Source organism: Typopeltis vanoorti, chromosome 17 (assembly GCF_054136105.1).
Source record: "Typopeltis vanoorti isolate ZY-2024b chromosome 17, IOZ_Tvanoo_1.0, whole genome shotgun sequence".
NCBI classification, from domain to species: domain Eukaryota; kingdom Metazoa; phylum Arthropoda; class Arachnida; order Uropygi; family Thelyphonidae; genus Typopeltis; species Typopeltis vanoorti.
Genome location: NC_143565.1, coordinates 67,907,850 through 67,927,061, shown reverse-complemented (window position 1 = coordinate 67,927,061; position 19,212 = coordinate 67,907,850). Strand labels below are relative to the sequence as shown.

The 19,212-nt window shown below is 37.0% G+C and overlaps 1 protein-coding gene across 1 annotated transcript in view; it reads right to left on the bottom strand.

Annotated features, from left to right (window-relative positions):
• Positions 1 to 19,212, bottom strand: part of Vps13B (vacuolar protein sorting 13B) — a 1,316,993-nt gene that overhangs the window by 721,938 nt on the left and 575,843 nt on the right. The gene's annotated exons all lie outside the window — the stretch shown is intronic.

The following is a 19,212-nucleotide window of genomic DNA, read 5'->3' as shown; positions in this document are numbered from 1 at the left end:
TTCTAATGAATTAACCACATATCAATTTAACAATGGCATTTGTCTCCGACAACAGCATCTATCAACTTGTTAACTATAACCAAAAAATCGAGTGAAAAAGAAAATGGAAAAGCTAATTAAATCAGTCACTTCTTCATCCATATACACAGTTAAAAAATTACTTCTGCACTACACTCATTCCCCGAGAATTTAAGGTTTACCAAAGATTCACAAATAGAATGTACTGATCTGGCTGATAGTTGAAGGTACAGACAGCCAATTATCATCTAGCAAGAAACTAGCGTGAACACTCAAGGAGTTGGTAGGTCATTTCCTCTCCTATATTAAACTCGCACACAACATTTTGTAAACAAAATCAAACACAACACAGTGGAAAAAAAAGTGATTTATTAGTCAGTTTTAACATCTCTGCACTCTTCATAAATGTCTTAATCAATGACACAATTTTTCTGTTACAGGACAAATTCCCTCCCGATGTCACAGCTCTTTGTACATGTACTACGTTCTGGCTATTTTGTGTGGCAAAACACTTCCTATCTACAAAAAAAAGGCACAGCCATGAGCTCATGATTCCCACCCTCCTAATTGCTGACTTTTATGTGGAATATTTTTGAGCAATGTGCTGTAGATTCCTCTCGTTTAAAACCCAAAATCTGGTTTAGATACGTCGATGATGCTTTCGCTATCTGGTCCCATGGCTACCAGACATTAGACACTTCCCTTAGCCACCTAAACAAACAAACAATTCACCATTGAGATTGAAAGGCAGAACACACTTTCTTTTCTGAATACACTTGAGACACGTCTTCCTTCTGGTAGTCTTTCCTTCACGATTTATCGGAAATCTACACTTACTGGCCAATATATACATATAAACTAACACCACCCAACACAAAAGCTAGGTGTCATTAACATACTAAAAAAAGCACTTTGAAGATTTGCTCTAATGAACAAGCACTTAGAGATGAATTAAAAGTTATCAGCAATACCTTCCTGAAAATGGCTACAGCCAAAATAATATCAACAAAATTCTTCACAAGACCTCACTTACAAAAAACAAAAATAATCTAGACTACAATAAAACTGTAACCATTCCATACATTAAAGGGATATAAGATAAAATAAACAAAATACTACAGAAATACAACCTAAACACCTTTAAACCTCTTGCTAAATTAAAGGACTTACTCAACTCATCCAAGGATCTACTTCCCCCGCTGGCCAACCCACTCTGCAGTATACGGTATTTATTGCACCTGTAATTTGCCCTATATAGGGGAAACAGAATGCACAATTCCTATCAGAAAAAAATGATAGTAAACTTTTCTGATCTTTCTGGCATTTCTGATCATGCCCTGAATACTTTACATAGAATTGACTTGAAAAGCATCTGTTGTTTACATCACCCAACACATTGTATGAACGTAAATTTAAGGAGGCCTGTAAAATTCTTATCAACACCATAATCTTAATAATAATGATGGTCCTAAAATCCCAAGAATATGGAAGGCACATATTCTACCTGCATAATCTTTCTCCCTAAGAGTTAATTATAAATAGGACTATAGGTAATCCGAGATCTTAAATCTAATGTAACAATTCTCATGTTAAATTAGGACATCACTTTTACTGTAATAAAACTATCCATATGCCTGGGGAAGGAGTGTCCTACGTTCGATTCCTGTCAGAGACGTGAGGAGCATAAGGAACTTCCTCAGCCATAGCCAAGTTAGCTGGTCTTGAGCTTGGGCAGCAGGGTTTTTCCCCCCAGTTTATCCTGGGGTTTTTCTCCCACAAAGCAGGCAAACCGGCCCCATGAACACATGCTTCAACAGACATGGAATACTACTGGGAATAAGGAGCAACCAACCTATTCCGTAGGATTATCGGTTATGGAAGCTTATGCAGTAAAATAACAAGAAAGCGTAACATATGATGATGATATGAAAAGAAAAAAAAAATTTCTGATGTTGTCATAAACAGAATATAGATTTGATGTAGTTATTTTATTTAATTTCATTTATTTATTTTATTTTTAAAATAACCATTGATCAAATCATTCTCTTCAGCATACTGTGTGAAATGTAATTTAGCTTGTCTCTGTGTGTGTGTGTGTGTGTGTGTGTGTGTGTGTGTGTGTGTGTATACTCAAGATGATGACCTTATATGAAGGTCGAAACATCGGGAAATTAAAATAGTTACTGTATTTCTAACTGGGTTGTAATCTCCATAATTTGTCTGAAATACAGTCAAGAGAGTAAATCAAGTGGATATATATCATCATTAAGTTGGAGTTGCAAAAACAGAAAAAATTCTGAAGGGAATTCAAGGAGAAAGGTGACCAGCAGAAACATGAGCAGTACAAAGCACATGCCAGAAGGATAACCAGTGTGATAAGAAACGAAAAAAAAAAAACAGTGTATGAAAGGAAATAAGCAGTGCAGGCCAAAGATAATTCCAAACAGTTTTTTCAATATGCTGCAAGTAAAAAGAAGAATTTTAAAAAATTCAATATTTTAAGGTCTGTAGATGCCGTATGGTCTCTGCCATACTTCACATGGTTTTGGCAATGATGTCTTCTGATAGAATAAGTGGTAGGGTCGCAGATTCCCTTTCAAAACAAAGTTTGTAGGACAATCACAAACATCCGTGCCCACGGTAGGATTCGAACCCGCAGTCTCTTGGCTGAAGAGCAGACATGCTAACCACTCGGCCAACCATGCTGGCAAAAAAAGAATGACAATGACAAAATAATTTTAATGAATGCCAACGGCAGGGAGGTAACTGAATCAGTAAAAATAGTAGAATTACCTAGTGAACACTTTGCAAGAGTATACTTGTATCATCCAGGTGGAGATATTCCAGTAATGAGAGAGAGGCAAAGACATAGGAATTGAGGTACATGAAATAGAGGTGCATAGCATATTACAGAAACTTATGTGAAAACCTGTAAAAATTATTTCTAACTGGGTTGTAATCTCCATAATTTGTCTGAAATAGAGTCAAGAGAGTAAATCAAGTGGATATATATTATATCATCATTAAGTTGGAGTTGCAAAAACAGAAAAAATTGTGAAGGGAATACTCCAGAAGCTATGGGATTAGATGATATACCAACTTGAGTTTTATGTGAAGGTACTAGAGAAATGTCAGTGCCTTTGACCACATTGTTTAATTCAAATCTTGGTTCTGGGTTAGTCCCAATGGAATGGGGAAAGTAGTCCCATTGGATAAAGGAGGCTCCAAGGCCGATGTGGCAAATTACCAACTGATCAGCATATCAGAAGTTGTTGTCAAGGTACTGGAGAAGTTGGTAAAGACCAAAATACAGGAATGGATAGATGGAAATGGGATACTGTATGGGAGGACAACAGGGTTTCATGAAGGACATGCCTCAGTAACTTGCTCATGTTTTATAATCCATTAACAGCTGAGTTGGATAAAGGTAATGAATTTACAGTGATACTTCTGCACTTCGCAAAAGTCTTTGACAGGATATACATGGAATTCTATACTGCAGCACATGTGGATGGTTACAGGGTTAGTAAGGTAGTTGATGGAGAGACATCAGAGAATAGTTTAATCAGGAGTAGACTCCAGAAGAAGGCCTGTGACTAGTGGTGTGCCACAGGGCTAAGTTCTTGGGCCACTCCTGTTTAATTTATATATTAGTAGTATAGGAAATGATCCGAGAGGAACTGTTCAATTGTTTGCTGATGATGAGAAATTGGGTAGAGCAATAATTAATACAGATGATCAACATTTTGTAGAATGATTTGGATAGATTGGCAGTCTGGGCAAAGGAGAATGGATATTAGTTTAATGTGGCAAAGTGTAAGGTTATGCATTTTGATGTGAAAAGATTACCAACTGTATACGACATTGATGGAACTGTACTCCAGGAAACTGACGAAGCCAGAGATTTGGGAGAGTTTGAGGATAGGGAGTTAAAGTTTAGAGGGTACATAGCAAAACTGGATAAAGCAGCGTATCAGATTACTTGGTTATTGAAGAATACTTTGACAAGTGAATTCCTCTTTATTGAGCCTTGATAAGACCCCATCTTAACTACTGCATGCAGATCTGGTCTCCTTGGTTTGTTGGTGATGAGGAAGAGGTGGAGAGGATTCAGAGGCAAGTGACCAAGATGGTGGCAGGTCTATGGAATGAACCTTATGAGAACAGGTTGAGGATTTGTGGGTTACAGAAATTGGTTGAGAGGTGTAAAAGGTGTGACATGACTGAGACACACAAGATTAATGAAGAGTTTTTACAAGATTAATAGAGAGGGAATTTTTCAGAACAGAATGGTGGTGGGGTAACTTGGGACCATTCTTGGAAACTGATAAGAATGTTAGAACTTGATTTTTGCTTGGAAAGTTGGTGAATGGGTTGCCAGTCTCGTGTGGATGCCATGACTGTGAATGAGTTCAAAGCAAAGTATGATAGATACTGCACAAATGTTGGATAGTTCTTAGCATGATGATGATTTGGGCCTCCCTTGATTTGAGCCTAAGGACACCACAGAGTAGACCATAATAAATAATAATAATAATGGTAACTTAATGACACCAGGTTCTAGTTATGAAAAAAGATTGTTTTTTATTAGTTGTTAACAAATAAAAACATATAAAAGAAGCATTAATAGTTTCACTACACAAAGAATTAGTGGCTTCTTCAGGATGAATAAACATAAAAACGACAAGTGACATACACATTATCATAAAAATCCTGAGAGAGAAATGGTTATAGTATTAACAATGCAAGTTCAAAGAGCTAATCAACTGTGGTACATATAATCTGTTTTCTAACATTGTTCAGAAGTGAAAAAAAAATTAGAGACTATGTATCAAGCAATACACAGTCTAAGGTGTAAGTCAGCAGTTAGAATTGAAGGAGAACGAGAAAGATGGTCTGATGTTAAATCAGATGTGAGACAAGGGACACACACTGTCTCTACTGATATTCATCATCTATATAGATCATATTATGAAGGAAAGTGGCATTAAGCTTGATATGAAACTAGGAGATATTAATATCAGCTTTTTATGTATATTATGCTATATTTTGAAATAAATGCAATACAAGTCTGCAGCATTCATTAACTAATTTGAATAATAGCTGTAACAAATTTGATATGAAAATCAAAAATAAAACATAAAGATTATGATAACAGGCAAGAACCTTGAAATCATCAGCAGTATCCTGAATATGAAACTTATCAAACAAGTAAAACATTTCAGATATTTGGGCACAATTTTTAATGAAGATGGAAAATTAATATGAAAATAGAACAACAGAATAAGCAAAGCTGATACAATAGGAAATAAACTGAATAAATTTATATGGAATAACAAAGAAATTATTAAAAAACCACATTTTTTTTATTATTCTACAGTATTATTACACCAGATCGTAGAGGTCAAATTCATGTATTTTACACAGCACCTTTTCTGGTTGTTGTAAAGTTCATTTAGAAATATTCATATAAGTTAGTAAATGCAGTGGTGATGTGTTTCCTCGATGTCACAGATTTTGCAGATGGGGAACACTTTTTTTGCCATTGATAAACTTAACTGATTCTTTTTTTCCCCATTATGGAAAAAAAAAAAAAAAAAAGCTACGTTGAAAGTGGACTTTATAACCCTAAATAGCTTTTAAAAGAGTGTGTGTTTATTTCTTTGTTTAAACAAAAAAGGAAAAAAAAAAACACAGACTAGTTTCACCACATGTAAATTGTGGCTTTTTAAGGGTAAAAAATAAATATGAAGATGACGAGTGAAGAATATGAATTAAAGTAGAAAGCTGAGAGAAACCTTTATATTAGAAACGATCAAAAAGCAAGGAGACAGTGAAGAGATGAGTTAGCTGATCTCATACGAAAGTAGTAGGGTTTTCTTTCCCGGAAACTTGGGTTTTTCATCCCGCATACAGACAATTGTGGTGGATGGCAGTGATGCAGATGATTGGTAGTAGTGGTGGAGACGGAGAGTGGTACAGTGGTTGTCCTCCCGCGATAAGTCTCTAGACTCCTGGGAGGTGTCATGAATAGTAACTTCAAGTTGGCACATTTGAAAGGATAAGTCATTTCGACTATCAATCAAAATATGTTTATGCCGGCGTGGTTGGCATAACCACTCTCCAGCCAAAAAATTGCAGTAAATAATGTAGGTACAAGTATTTATTCAAATTTACTTTGCATTCATTTTTTATCTTTCCTAAAAGAATACCATATAAAACGAATTATTAATACAGTAATCGATCATGGACGAATTGTAATTCATCATTATCATCATCAAATTCCTGCCATGTACCCTCAAGGGGTGTACAGGATATGATACTTCTATATATTCTATATAGTACTACTTAGTACTACATAGAATATATATTTCATGTAGTACTATATTCTATATAGTACTACATGAAAAATTTACATCATTACTAACTTCCTATCTACAAATTATCTCCAGATTAGTCTGTTACTCGTCAAGACTCCAATATTATCAGATCTTATATTTCTGTCATCTAAGGCACTTTGTATCGTATCAATACACCTATATCTTATTCTTCCTCTGGGTCGTTTTCCTGCCAACCTGGCAGAGAACACTTGTTTTGCTAATCTTTCTTCTCCCATTCTCTTTAAATGGCCATACCACCTGAGATTAGCTCTGATAATGCATTCCTGGATGCTGACAATGTCAAGGTCTTTCTTAATATCCTTGTTTTTAATATGATATTGCCATTGATGCCATCTGTTCATGCCTCTAATCTTTCTCAGGACTCTCATATCTGCGGTCTCTAGTCTTTGGTCAAGTGTTTTACTTCTGACCCAGCTCTCAGATCCATAAGTTAAAACTGGTTTCAACAATGTCTTGTATACAGCTAATTTAGTGTTCCGACTAATTTCTCTCTTATTCCATATGAATTTATTCAATTAACTTCCTACCATACCAGCTTTGTTGATTCTGTTGTCTATTTCCATATTTAATTTACCATCTTCACTAAAAATTGTCCCTAAGTAGGTGAAATGTTTTACTTGTTCCATAGGTTCTCCGTTCACAACGCAGTTGACATTTTCAATGATTCTGCCTATTTTCATTGTCTTTATCTTTTTATTGCTGACCTTCATACCATATCTATTACAGCAGTTATTCAATTTAGTCAGGGAATCTTCCACACTTGTAGCAGATTTATTGATAAGTATAACATCATCTGCATAAAGCAAAGAGGTGAGATTAACATCTCCAATTTTGATATCATGTTTAATACCACTTTCCTTCATAATGTGATCCACATAGATAATGAATAACAGAGGGGATAATGTACATCCTTATCTCACACCAGATTTAACATTAAACCATTTTCCTGTACTTCCTTCAATTCTAACTGCTGACTTACAACTCAAATAAAGACTAAGTATTGTTTGATATAATGCCTCACTGACACCATATAACTATAGTGTGTGGAATAGCTTCTCTCTTGGTACCTTGTCATATGCCTTTTCCAGATCTACAAAACTTAAATAGAGATCTTATTTAAGTTAAGGGATATTACATTCCATATTGTTTCTTAGCCGAATAAGAAACTTAAAGAGTTTCATGCCAAATGTAGAAATAGAAACTATACATAAAGTTCGGCAATTCCAAGTGTAAGCAAATACCTGGATAGTGCAACACTGAGGCAACTCATAGTAAGGGTGGAGCAAGCTCTGATCACTATTCTTGGTATTTACCCATAATGTGAACTTAGCTCCTAGGAGCTGTATTACTGTTATACTGCTATTTGTTATATTCCAATCATTTCTCAATTATTTGTCGTAAAGTGAAGATCTGATCCTGACAGCCTCTATTTGGACTGAATCCAGCTTGTTCTTCACCAAGCTTCCACAATTCTTCTCAGTTGTTTCTCAAGTACTTGCATATAGCTTACCAGGAACACTCAGGAGGGAAATACCTCTGTAATTCTCACATTCAGTTTTATTTCCCTTTTTATATATGGTAAGCTCTACTCCAATATGAGAGCTCTACTCCGATCATTGGGAATTCATCCCTCTGTCCACGCCTTCAGAACTATGCAGTGCAGCCACTGCAAGACTTTTATACCACCATACTTCAGCATTTCTGATCGAATATCATCTACTCCTGCTGCCTTTCCACACCTCAAGCCTTTGATTACTTTTTCTACTTCAAATATGGATATGTATTCCTGACTGTATGCCTGATGAGTGATTTTTACACTGTGCTATCATTGCTTGTTTCATTCAGCAATTTCTCAAAGTAATTACTCCATACTTCTAGGATATCTTTTTCTCCAGTTTTCATGTCACTTTATCATCTCTAACTCCTTTTACAGCACTCTTTTCTCCATTTCTAAGCTTCTTCAACCTTAAGCAATATTAGAAACTACTGTAATCAAATCTGACTGTAATGAAAATGTGTGTTATACAGATTTTCTTCTTCTTGTGTCTCTACAGCCCAAATCAAGTCTTGGACTGTATTTGTTGCCTCTAACCCTGTCTGTCCAAACTTTACTTCTCCATTTGCACACTGTAATAGGACATCACTATCTTTGACTAAGGTATCATCCATCTTGTTGTGTGTTTTCCTTTTGGCCTTTAACCAAGAAGTTTACTATTCATAGTGTTCTAAAGAATACTCACATTTTCTATGCGGATAACATGTCTTGCCACTGCAACTTTTGAAAAGAAAATCCTTAGGAAAATATTGGGCCCAGTGAATGATAATGGTCTCCGGATGGTAAGATATAACTCATGGTTATATATGACCCTCCAGAGACTAATATCATTCACTGGACCAAATTCTTCCAAATTCCAAATTCTCTTCTCTTTGCCTTATATATATCCATATTTCGCATCCTCAGGTAGCAATTAGATAAATTATCGATTTGTCTATTTTTACTTTGGTCTTCCAAAATCAATTCTTTTGAATTTAATATGCATGAGAGAGAGAGAGAGAGAATAAAAGCCTTATTACCTCTCTTTATTCAATACTGCACTTCCACCATCTCATTTGGTGGATTGTTAGATTGTTCCATTTTTTCTATTTCAAGGTTCCTAATTTTCCCACTTATCAGTTAATCAGCTAAATTGATCCTGCCTAGTATTAATCATTATTTTTATTTCATTATTACACCCTGCATAGAGTCAGCAGATTCATCATGGGACGTTTTCATTTAAGTGACAAATATTTAGCAAACTGAATCTTAAAATGTTGTTACAGACCAGGAAATGTGGATGGTAGTGACTATGAAATGTATAATCAAATTTGCCAGGCAAATAAGAAAAGAGTGATCATTATGGGCGATTCTAATTATGGCAATATAGACTGGAATGATGAGATGACCAAATTCAAGACCTTCAATCCTCGTGTGCCCTCTGTTATGTTGTGTCTTGAATAAACTAAGAAATGCTTTAACACATATTATTCAGGACACAACTTTAAATTTAACTTAGGCAGAGAATGTGGAATGTTGGCAATAGAATAAAAAGATAACTTTATGAATACAAATCAATTTAAGAACAAGGAATTGTATAAAATTGTAAAAAAATGTTTTTAAGATATAATCTGTAATGCGTGTGGGCCAGATATAGACATCAATGTAAGCGGTTAAATCTACTTAAGAGCCCGATTTCATGTAATAAAGTAGCCAAGCCTGTGAGCCAGAGTTCAAGGGTCACTTTTAACCGTCCTGTGTTACACATGCAAAAATCTACTTAAAGTTAAATCTACTTAAGAGCCCGATTTCATGTAATAAAGTAGGTTAAAATTAAGGTTAAAATCTACTTAAGGTTAAAAATCTACTTACGGTTAAATCTACTTAAGAGCCCGATTTCATGTAATAAAGTAGCCAAGCCTGTGAGCCAGAGTTCAAGGGTCACTTTTAACCGTCCTGTGTTACACATGCAAAAAAAAAAGAGGGGGGGGGAGGTAGTTACTCGAAAGAGAAACTAAGGCGCTTTCTAACAAGAGCAAAACAAGTGCACGTGCAATGAAATAGAGGGAGCTGAATACAATGACGAAATCCACGTGACCGTGTTGGCGGGCATCGTGATGGCCGAGAAATACCGAGAAGAGAAAAAAAACAAAAAGACCACGAAAACCCCCATTCAAGGCTTTTTTTTGGGTTCCTGGTTCCTGACCTCTCTCTCGGACATAGGTCCAGTCTGCTACGTCGGAGAAGTTCCTGGCTGGCCATGGAAGGCATTGGTTCATCTGTCGCAGCGTTTGGAATGGGCCAAGCTATTTCCTTGGACTAGGATAGCTGTGCATTGTCGTGCGACGGAACCAAGCAGAAGCCATCCGTTTCAGGCAATGTTCCCTTTCTTTCCGGTTGAGATTCCATTCGTATGGCTGATCAAAGGTAATCAAATAGTAAGCAGAGCGAGGAAGCCTTGATGACAAGGCAAGAAGAAAGACATAGCATCCAATCAGGGATGGTAAAGTAGACCTTTGTTTTGTGAATTCCAGTCATAAAAGAATGTGATCCCCTAAGAGAATTTGTAAAACGGATTAATATATTATGGAACTTTAAGAATTATCTAAGATTTGGCACAGGCCCATTTAATTAAGAATTGTCTGCCCAACGAGGCCAGGTATATCTCTGTATGAGCTAATAGTAATATGTAAAGTAATATAACTAATGACCACGTGTCTGTAGAAGGAATGACAGTTGCCTAAGAAATAATGTTAAATTGCTCATAGTAGTGGTCTAAGCAAGTTCATTTGTGTGTTTAGTGAAATTAGTATTGAACCTATGCCTTTACTTGAGAATATTTCAGATATTATATTAGTAATGCTTACTTGTATAATTTCTCAAGTTTATTAAAATGTTTCTTTTAAGTACCTGCCTGACCTGTTTTTTTATCTTATGAATTCAACAGCCGCTCATAAAACATTGACGAACTTAGCGAGATGAACCCACGTGTATGAATAAATAAAGTGAGCAACGACTGTATGAAAGAAATTAGTGAACAGAGATATAAAGTTTATTTTAGTCTAATCATCATGTATCATTCTAAGAGAGCCATCCTGGGTAAGAGTCCCATCTATCCTAGGTATTAGCTGGTGCAGTTATAATATAAATTTTGTTAATGCTTATCGGGTGAACTCTATCAGAATGTTGTGTGATTAAACTATAGGGAGGCCAATAGGACTGCTTATTAATAAGGGGAAAGAATTTAGTAGAGAATAAACGGCTTACAGAGCATATAAGGAAAGAAAGTTGACTAAATAAAATAAATTAAAATAAAAGTATTAATAAGACAGAAAGAGAAGGAAATATGACAGTTACATACCATCTGAGTTTCTTGAGTTTTTGAGGGATAACTACCTCAGATAGTATGTAACAGAGGGCACACGAGGATTGAAGGTCTTGGATTTGGTCATCTCATCAGAGGATGTAATTATAAATGAAGTGTCAAATCACACACCAGTTGGATTTTTCTTTGGATAAGGTTGTGCGACTTCATAATATATCACCACGTATTCTGAAGGAATGTGCTAGGGAGTTGATGCCAGCCTTGACATATTTTTTTAATACAACTCTTGCACTCAGCCAAGTTCCTAAGGAGTGGAAGATTGTGCCACTTCATAAAAGAAGTGATAGAACTCAAGCATCAAACTATTGGCCTATCTGTGTGTAAGGTGTTGTAGGTAAGTTGTTGGAGAAGCTTGTGAGAACTAGGATCCAGAATTGGGTTGACAACAATGGTATTATCTTTGATGGACAGCATGGATTTGCTAAAGGGAGGTCATGTTTTAGTAATCTACTTACTTATTAGAATAAGGTGACTGCTTCCATGGACAGAAGTGAAGGATACATAGTAATATACTTAGATTTTGCAAATGCTTTTGATAGATTACCGCATGATAAGTTGATAGTCAAACTGGAGCAGATGGGGTTGGATATTAAATTGGTGCATTGGATTGGAGACTGGCTATCTCATAGGTATCAACAAGTTGTGTATGGGGGAGCGATATCCAGGAAAAGGAAAATCACTAGTGGAGTGCCTCAGGGGTCTGTTTTTAGGGCTATTACTGTTTAACTTGTATATTAATGATATTGGTGAAGATTTGGATGGAGATATTCAGTTGTTTGCAGATGATGCAAATTTGGAAAGAACCATGAAGAGTAGTGAGGATATTGTGGCCTTGCAAGAAGACGTGAATAAATTGAGTGATTGGGAATGGGGATGTGAGTTCAATGTTGCAAAATATAAGGTTGTAAAATTTGGAAAACAAAAATGGGATGCCAAATTTATGCATGGTGAGGATATATTGTCGGAGGTGGTGAAAATAAGAGATCTTGGGGTGATAGTGGATAAGGATCTGAAATTTAGAGGACACATAGCCAAAATTGTGAAGACAACACAAAGGCTTCTGGGAATGATGCAGAGGACACTGACTTCTAGAAGTAGGGAGATTCTTGTTCCGTTGTATAAGGCTTTGATTAGGCCACACGTGGACTATTGTGCTTAGATTTGGTCACTTGGTTTTCAGAAGGATGAAGAGATGTTAGAGAGGGACCAGAGGCAAATAACTAAGGTAGTTTCTGACCTCTGGAATGTCGAGTATGAGGAAAGATTGAGAAGATGCAACTTGAAGAGTCTGATGGACAGGAGGCGGGGAGATATGACAGAGTCCTATAACAACCCCTTAATAACTTTTAAGTCTCCATTATATCTCCCCTCCTCCTGTCTACCAGACTCTTCAAGTTGCATCTTCTCAATCTTTCCTCATACTCAACATTCCAGAGGTCAGAAACTACCTTAGTTATTTACCTCTGGACCCTCTCGAACGTCTCTTCATCCTTCTGAAAACCAGGTGACCAAATCTGGTCACAGTAGTGCTGGATAGGGTCTACAGAAAATAGTGGGAGATCAGGAGAGAATCAGAGGTTATTCCTGGAATCTGTATAAGGAGGGTGTGAGAAGCAGGTTTTTTCATGCAGAGTTGTGAATGATTAGAATGCCTTACCTGAGAGTGTGGTGTCTGCAGAGAATTTGAGTGTGTTTAAAGCACGGTATGATGAGCTGTGTGTTTGATAAAAGGACCTCCTAGATGAGTCTTTGACTCCATGGGGTCTTGGGTAATAATAATAATCATCCTTATCACTTATGCATTAACAACATATTCCAGTAATGTGCACCATTCATCACAACTCTCCATGTAAAAAATCTACTCCTCACCCTCTCTTTTCACCACACTCTTACACAACTTCCAGGGATGGCCTCTAGTTCTTCCCCTCTCACCTTCTATATTCTTTATAATTCCTTATGGATTAATCTGATAAAATCTCAGAACATACTTAAATTTCTGGAAAAAGTATTGATGAATGAAGTGGATGTGCAGAATCAGAAAAACTAGAGTTATTAATTGGGGTGAGGGGATATGCAGACTTTAGGAAGGCAATTGAGTTTATGAATGTGTATAACATGCCCGAGCAAGTACAAAGGACAACAAATCAGAATGGGATAGTTAGTATAAGGCATCAGGATAGAGGTGAGACTAACGGGCTTCTGCATTTCATGTATACTAATACCAGAAGTATTAGGAACAAGAAGGTAGAATTTTTGGCATTGGTTGGCTCTTCCAGGCCACAGGTTATTGGCATTAGTGAAACAGGGCTGACAGAAGATGATATAGTTAGCAGGATGGAAAGTGAGGGGTATAGTGTGTTCAGGAGGGACAGAGAGAATAAAATGGGGGGAGGAGTGTTATTGATGATAGCAGATGAACTGCAGCCAAGGAGAATAGAAGTAGAAATGCAGGATAAAGAAAAGAGCACATCTGAGGCTATTTGGTGTGAGATTGAAACAATCAGAACAAAATATACAGTTGGGTGCTGCTATAGACCAGGTGATGGAATAGATGGTGGAGATAGTGCACAAGCAAATAGAAGCAATGAGTGGATGGAGGGTAATTATTATGGGAGATTTCAACTGTGGTAACATTGATTGGAAGGAGGAGAGGACACATGGGAGGAAGGAATTGGATTTTATGTGATTATTAAGGGATAACAATCTTCAACAGCATGTAATGGAAAATACAAGGGGTCAGAGAGTGCTTGACCTAGCAATTGCATCTGAGAATTTGGCTGCAATGAATATAACCACATCGCCATAGTGAGAGTGATCATAGGGTCTTGACTTGGGAGGTTGCTAAAGGTGTGGAATTTTCAATTAAGACAGGATATATGTGGAATTACTGGGCTGGTAAGTATGACAAGCTTAGGAGATTGCTTGGTTCAGTGCTATGGCATGCAAAACTGCAAGGGCTAGATGTTGATAGTGCATTGGAAGTGGTTAAGGAGTGTGGGCAGGAGGCAATGGCTGACTGTATACCTAGAGTCCGAATAGTAAATCAAGTAGGGGTTAAACGGATGAATAACACCATTAAACTTGAGCTGCAAAAAAAGAAACAACTGTGGAGGGAATTTAAGGGAATTTAAGGGTAACGAGTGGTAAGAAAAGCAAAAGTGGATTATGAAAGAAAATTAGCCAGGCAGGCTTAAGAGAATCCCAAACAGTTTTTTCGATATGATGCAAGTAAAAGAAAAAATGTATACAGCAGAATGATTTTAAAGAATGCCAATGATAGGGAGGTAACCGAATCAGTTGATATAGTGGAATTACTGAGTGAGCACTTTGCAAGAGAATTATCATCCAGGTGGTGATATTGCAGGAATGAAGGAACCAACAGCTTATACGGGAATTGTGGTGAATGAAGTAGAGGTGAATAGTCTATTACAGAACCTTAATGTGAATACATCTGTGGGATTGGATGGTATACCAGCTTGTGTTGTACGTGAAGCGGCTAAAGAATTGTCAGTGCCCTTGACCATTTTGTTTAATTTGAGTCTCGGGTCTGGGTTAGTCAATAGGGGGTGGAAAGAGGGGAAAATGGTTCCACTGCATAAAGGAGGTTCCAAGACTGCTGTTGTAAACTACCGACCGATCAGCATATCAGGAGTCGTTGTCAAGGTCTTGGAGAAAGTAGTCAAGAGGAAAATACAGGAATGGATAGATGAAAATGGGATACTGTATGAGGAACAGCATGGTTTTGTGAAGGGTAGATCATGCCTCAGTAACTTGCTCACGTTTTATAACACAGTGATGGCTGAACTGGATAAGGGTAATAGGTTTACAGTGATTCTGCTGGGCCTTGCTAAGGTCTTTGAGGATACCACATGGAATTCTAATCAGTAAACTGCAGTATATGGGGATGGATATAGGGTTGGTGAGATGGATAGGAGGGTGGTGGATGGAGAGATATCAGAGAGTAGTTTCAATTGTACATGTTTTTGGTCATAAAGTGTTACAAAATCAAGACTTATTGTTACATAGACCATATATTTATAACGTACTTATGTTCATACAAATTGCCTACCGATTTCGCTAGTAACTGACTAGCTTTCTCAAGGCTTGCACAGTACAAAAAAAGGTAAATGCACAAAAGGTTTAAGAATACAAAGAACCGTTAGTATCTGTTAGGTAGCTAGGGTGACACATTCGCGTAACATAACTACTCAGCATCATGAACACGCGTTATATGCAAACACGTAATATGATTATTCGCGTACTGTAGCTCTGTTGAACTGAGGGAGTTAATTAGATTTTTCCAACTATCGTTTAGAATGGCCCCTTGATTTCTGTTTAGGTTACTTCCTGTACGTAGTACAACTGCGGCTTCTTTAAATACTCGATGTCTGTAATCCTCTTCTACGTAGGGCATGGAGCTGTTATTCCAGTCTATAGTGTGGTTCTAAGTTGAAAAGTGATGTGCCAATCCTGAGGTGATCGTTCTGTTGTGATTAACATCGCCTACATGTTCTTTCTGTCTTATTTCCAGGCTTCTCGAAGTCTGTCCAATGTAGGAAAGACTGCACATGCATGGAATATTATACACACCTGGGTATTTATAAAATGGAACACTGTCTTTAGGAGATCTTAGAACCTGTCTTATGCTATTTGTTGGTTTAAATACAACCCTGATGTTATGTGTCTTTAACAATCTTGCAATTTTTGTGGAAGTTGAACCTATAAAGGGGATGACTGCTGTTGAAATTTGCTGGGCGACTGTTCTTTCTTGTTAGTTATCTTTGTATAGAAATTTGTTGATGTATCGAGGATAACCATTTTGTGATAGAGTTGTAGCTATTTGAGACAGTTCTGCTTGAACTTCTTCCTCGTCAGAGATAAATTTTCTAGCTCGATTTCTTAGCATGTGTATGATGCATAGGTCACAGAAACACAGCATCATACAGCATGTGTATGATGCTGTGTTTCTGTGACCTATGATGGTTAGAAGAGTAATGTAGATATCTTCCAGTGTCCGTTGGTTTTTTTGTAAATCGACAGTTTGATACTGTTTCCTTGTCTTTTTACTAGTGAGTCCAAGAAGTGTAGCTGTTCGTTATTTTCTACTTCTAGAGTAAATTTTATTTTATTGTGGAGTGCATTCATTCTGTTAACAAACATATGTAGGTTTTGTAAGTTGTCTTTCCATATGATGAAGATGTCATCCATATATCTCCACCATATAGAATTTTATGGTGGAGATATTCTGACATTAACGAGAGAAACATTTATCGGGTTCATCAGTACTACACAGCATAATTCCTTATATTTAGAAGAGGTAGTGTTAAAAAATTAGAAGAATTATCTTTGGATATAACTTTTATTCCACATTACTCCTAAACCATATAGTTTAGGAGTAATGCTGGTGAATATTTCATCTTCAAATTTCTCCATGAAAAGGTCTGCACATGGTGGCGACAAAGGGCTGCCCATGGCTAGGCCTTCTAATTGTTTGTATATCTTGTTGTTAACTTTGAAAAAATTTGATTGTAGGCAATGCTCGAACATCTTTGTGATATCTGCAGGAAAGAGATCTTTGATAATGTTCATTACTTCTTCTACTGGTACATTCGTAAACAAGGACACTACATCTAGACTGGCCATTATGTCTGTTTGTGTAATTTTCACATTAATTGCAATTAATTCCCTCAGTTCAACAGAGCTACAGTACGTGAATAATCATATTATGTGTTTGTATGTAATGCATGTTCATGATGCTGAGTAGTTATGTCACGCGAACGTGTCAACCTAGCTACCTAACAGATACTAACGGTTCTTTGTATTCTTAAACCTTTTGTGCATTTACCTTTTTTTGTACTGTGCAAGCCTTGAGAAAGCTAGTCAGTTACTAGCGAAACCGGTTGGTAATTTGTAAGAACATAAGCACGTTATAAATATATGGTCTATGTAACAATAAGAGAGTAGTTTATTCAGGAGTAGAGTCCAAAAGATGGCCTGTGACTAGTGGTGTGCCGCAGGGTTCTGTTTTTGGACCACTACAGTTTAATTTGTTCATTAACGATATAGGAAAGGATCTGAGAGGAACTGTCCATTTGTTTGCTGATGATGCAAAGTTGGGTAGAGCATCATCAGGTGAATGCACAGGATGTGAAAATTTTGCAGGATGATTTGGATAGTTTGGAGGACTGGACTAAGGAGAATGGATGTTAATTTAATGTGGCAAAATGTAAAGTTATGCATTTTGGGGTGAAAAGATTAGCAGCAGTATACCACATTGATGGAACTGTACTCCTGGAGATTGACGAGGACAGGGATTTGGGAGTTTTGGCGGATAGGGAGTTGAAGTTTAGGGGGAACATTGCAAAATTGGCTAAATCAGCTCATCAAATCACTTGGTTACTGAAGAATACTTTGACGAGCAGAGACAAGCAAGTTATTGTTCCTCTCTATCGAGCCTTGATAAGACCCCATCTAGACTATTGTGCCCAGATTTGGATGCCAGGGCTTCTTCTTGATGGAGAGGATCCAGAGACAAGTGACCAAGATGAGAGCAGGTCTACGGAATGAACCTTATGAGAACAGGTTGAAGATTTGTGGGTTGCAGAAATTGGTTGATAGGCGGAAGAGGGGTGATATGTTTGAGGCATTCAAATTATTGAAGGGTTTCTATAAGATTAATTCATAAGGTATTTTTGAGAATAGGACTGGTGGTGGGAGGACTAGGGGCCATCCATGAAAACTGGGAAAGAGTGTGGTTAGCAAGGGTGTTAGAGCTAGGTTTTTTACTTGGAGAGTGGTGAATGAGTGGAATAAGCTGTCAGAGTCAGTTGTGGGTGTGATGACTGTGAACAAGTTCAAGGCAAAGTATGATAGCTAACGTGTGAATGTCGAATAGTTGTGATGAACATGATGTTCAGGGCCTCCCTCGATGAGTCGAAGGACACCTTGGAGTTATCAGTAATAATAATAATAATAATTTTCCTACTATCCATGAAACTATGCAATATCCATATTCCTTTAACCTCTCTCCATACCCAACATTTCAGAGTCCTAATATTATCTTAGTCACTTATCTCTGGACCCTCTCCAATATTTCCATGTCACAATGGAAACCAGATGACCATAAAATGTTGACTAATTTGATGGTAATATATCAGAACACAGAAAGATAAGTAAATAATTTTTTACTGACTTATTGTTGATATTTCGCTGGTGTTATAACCAGCATCTTAGAGCACAAAACACAGTTTGTCACAGTACGCGATACTACAACAACATGGTGTAATAATCGGACTAGTTTGAAAAATTATAGCAACAACACAAAGACTAAAGTCCTAATTAAGTGCCCTCTATGTTAAAAAAGAGAGAGAGAGAGAGCAGCTACTAGTTATATCTTAAGATGACTGTCTCCCAAATGTTAGGCAAATTTATACAGCCATATTTGTTAAGATTCGGAGTATGTTTCATGGTTTCTGTTGCTTCTAAGAACAATCTCTCTCTCTGACTCATAAAAGCTTCTGTGCAGTACTTTTGTTTTCTTCCAGTTGATCCTGTGTGCAGGGGTATCCAAAGCATGGTCTGCTACACCTGACTTGCCATAGCGATAGTGTCGGATGTATCTTTTATGTTCATTGATGCAGATGTCCACAGTTCTTCCTGTTTGACCGTAGTAAGCTTAATCACAAGAGAAGGGTACTTCATAGACTCCTGGATGTGATAAAGGAGAGATGCTGTCCTTGGGTGAACAGATGAGAGCTGCTAATTTGACACACGGTCTGAATACAGTGCGTAGTTGATGTTTATTGAGAACTCTAGATATATTTTCCAATGTGCCTTTAATGTATGTGATGATGACCATGGTGGATAGTGTGTGG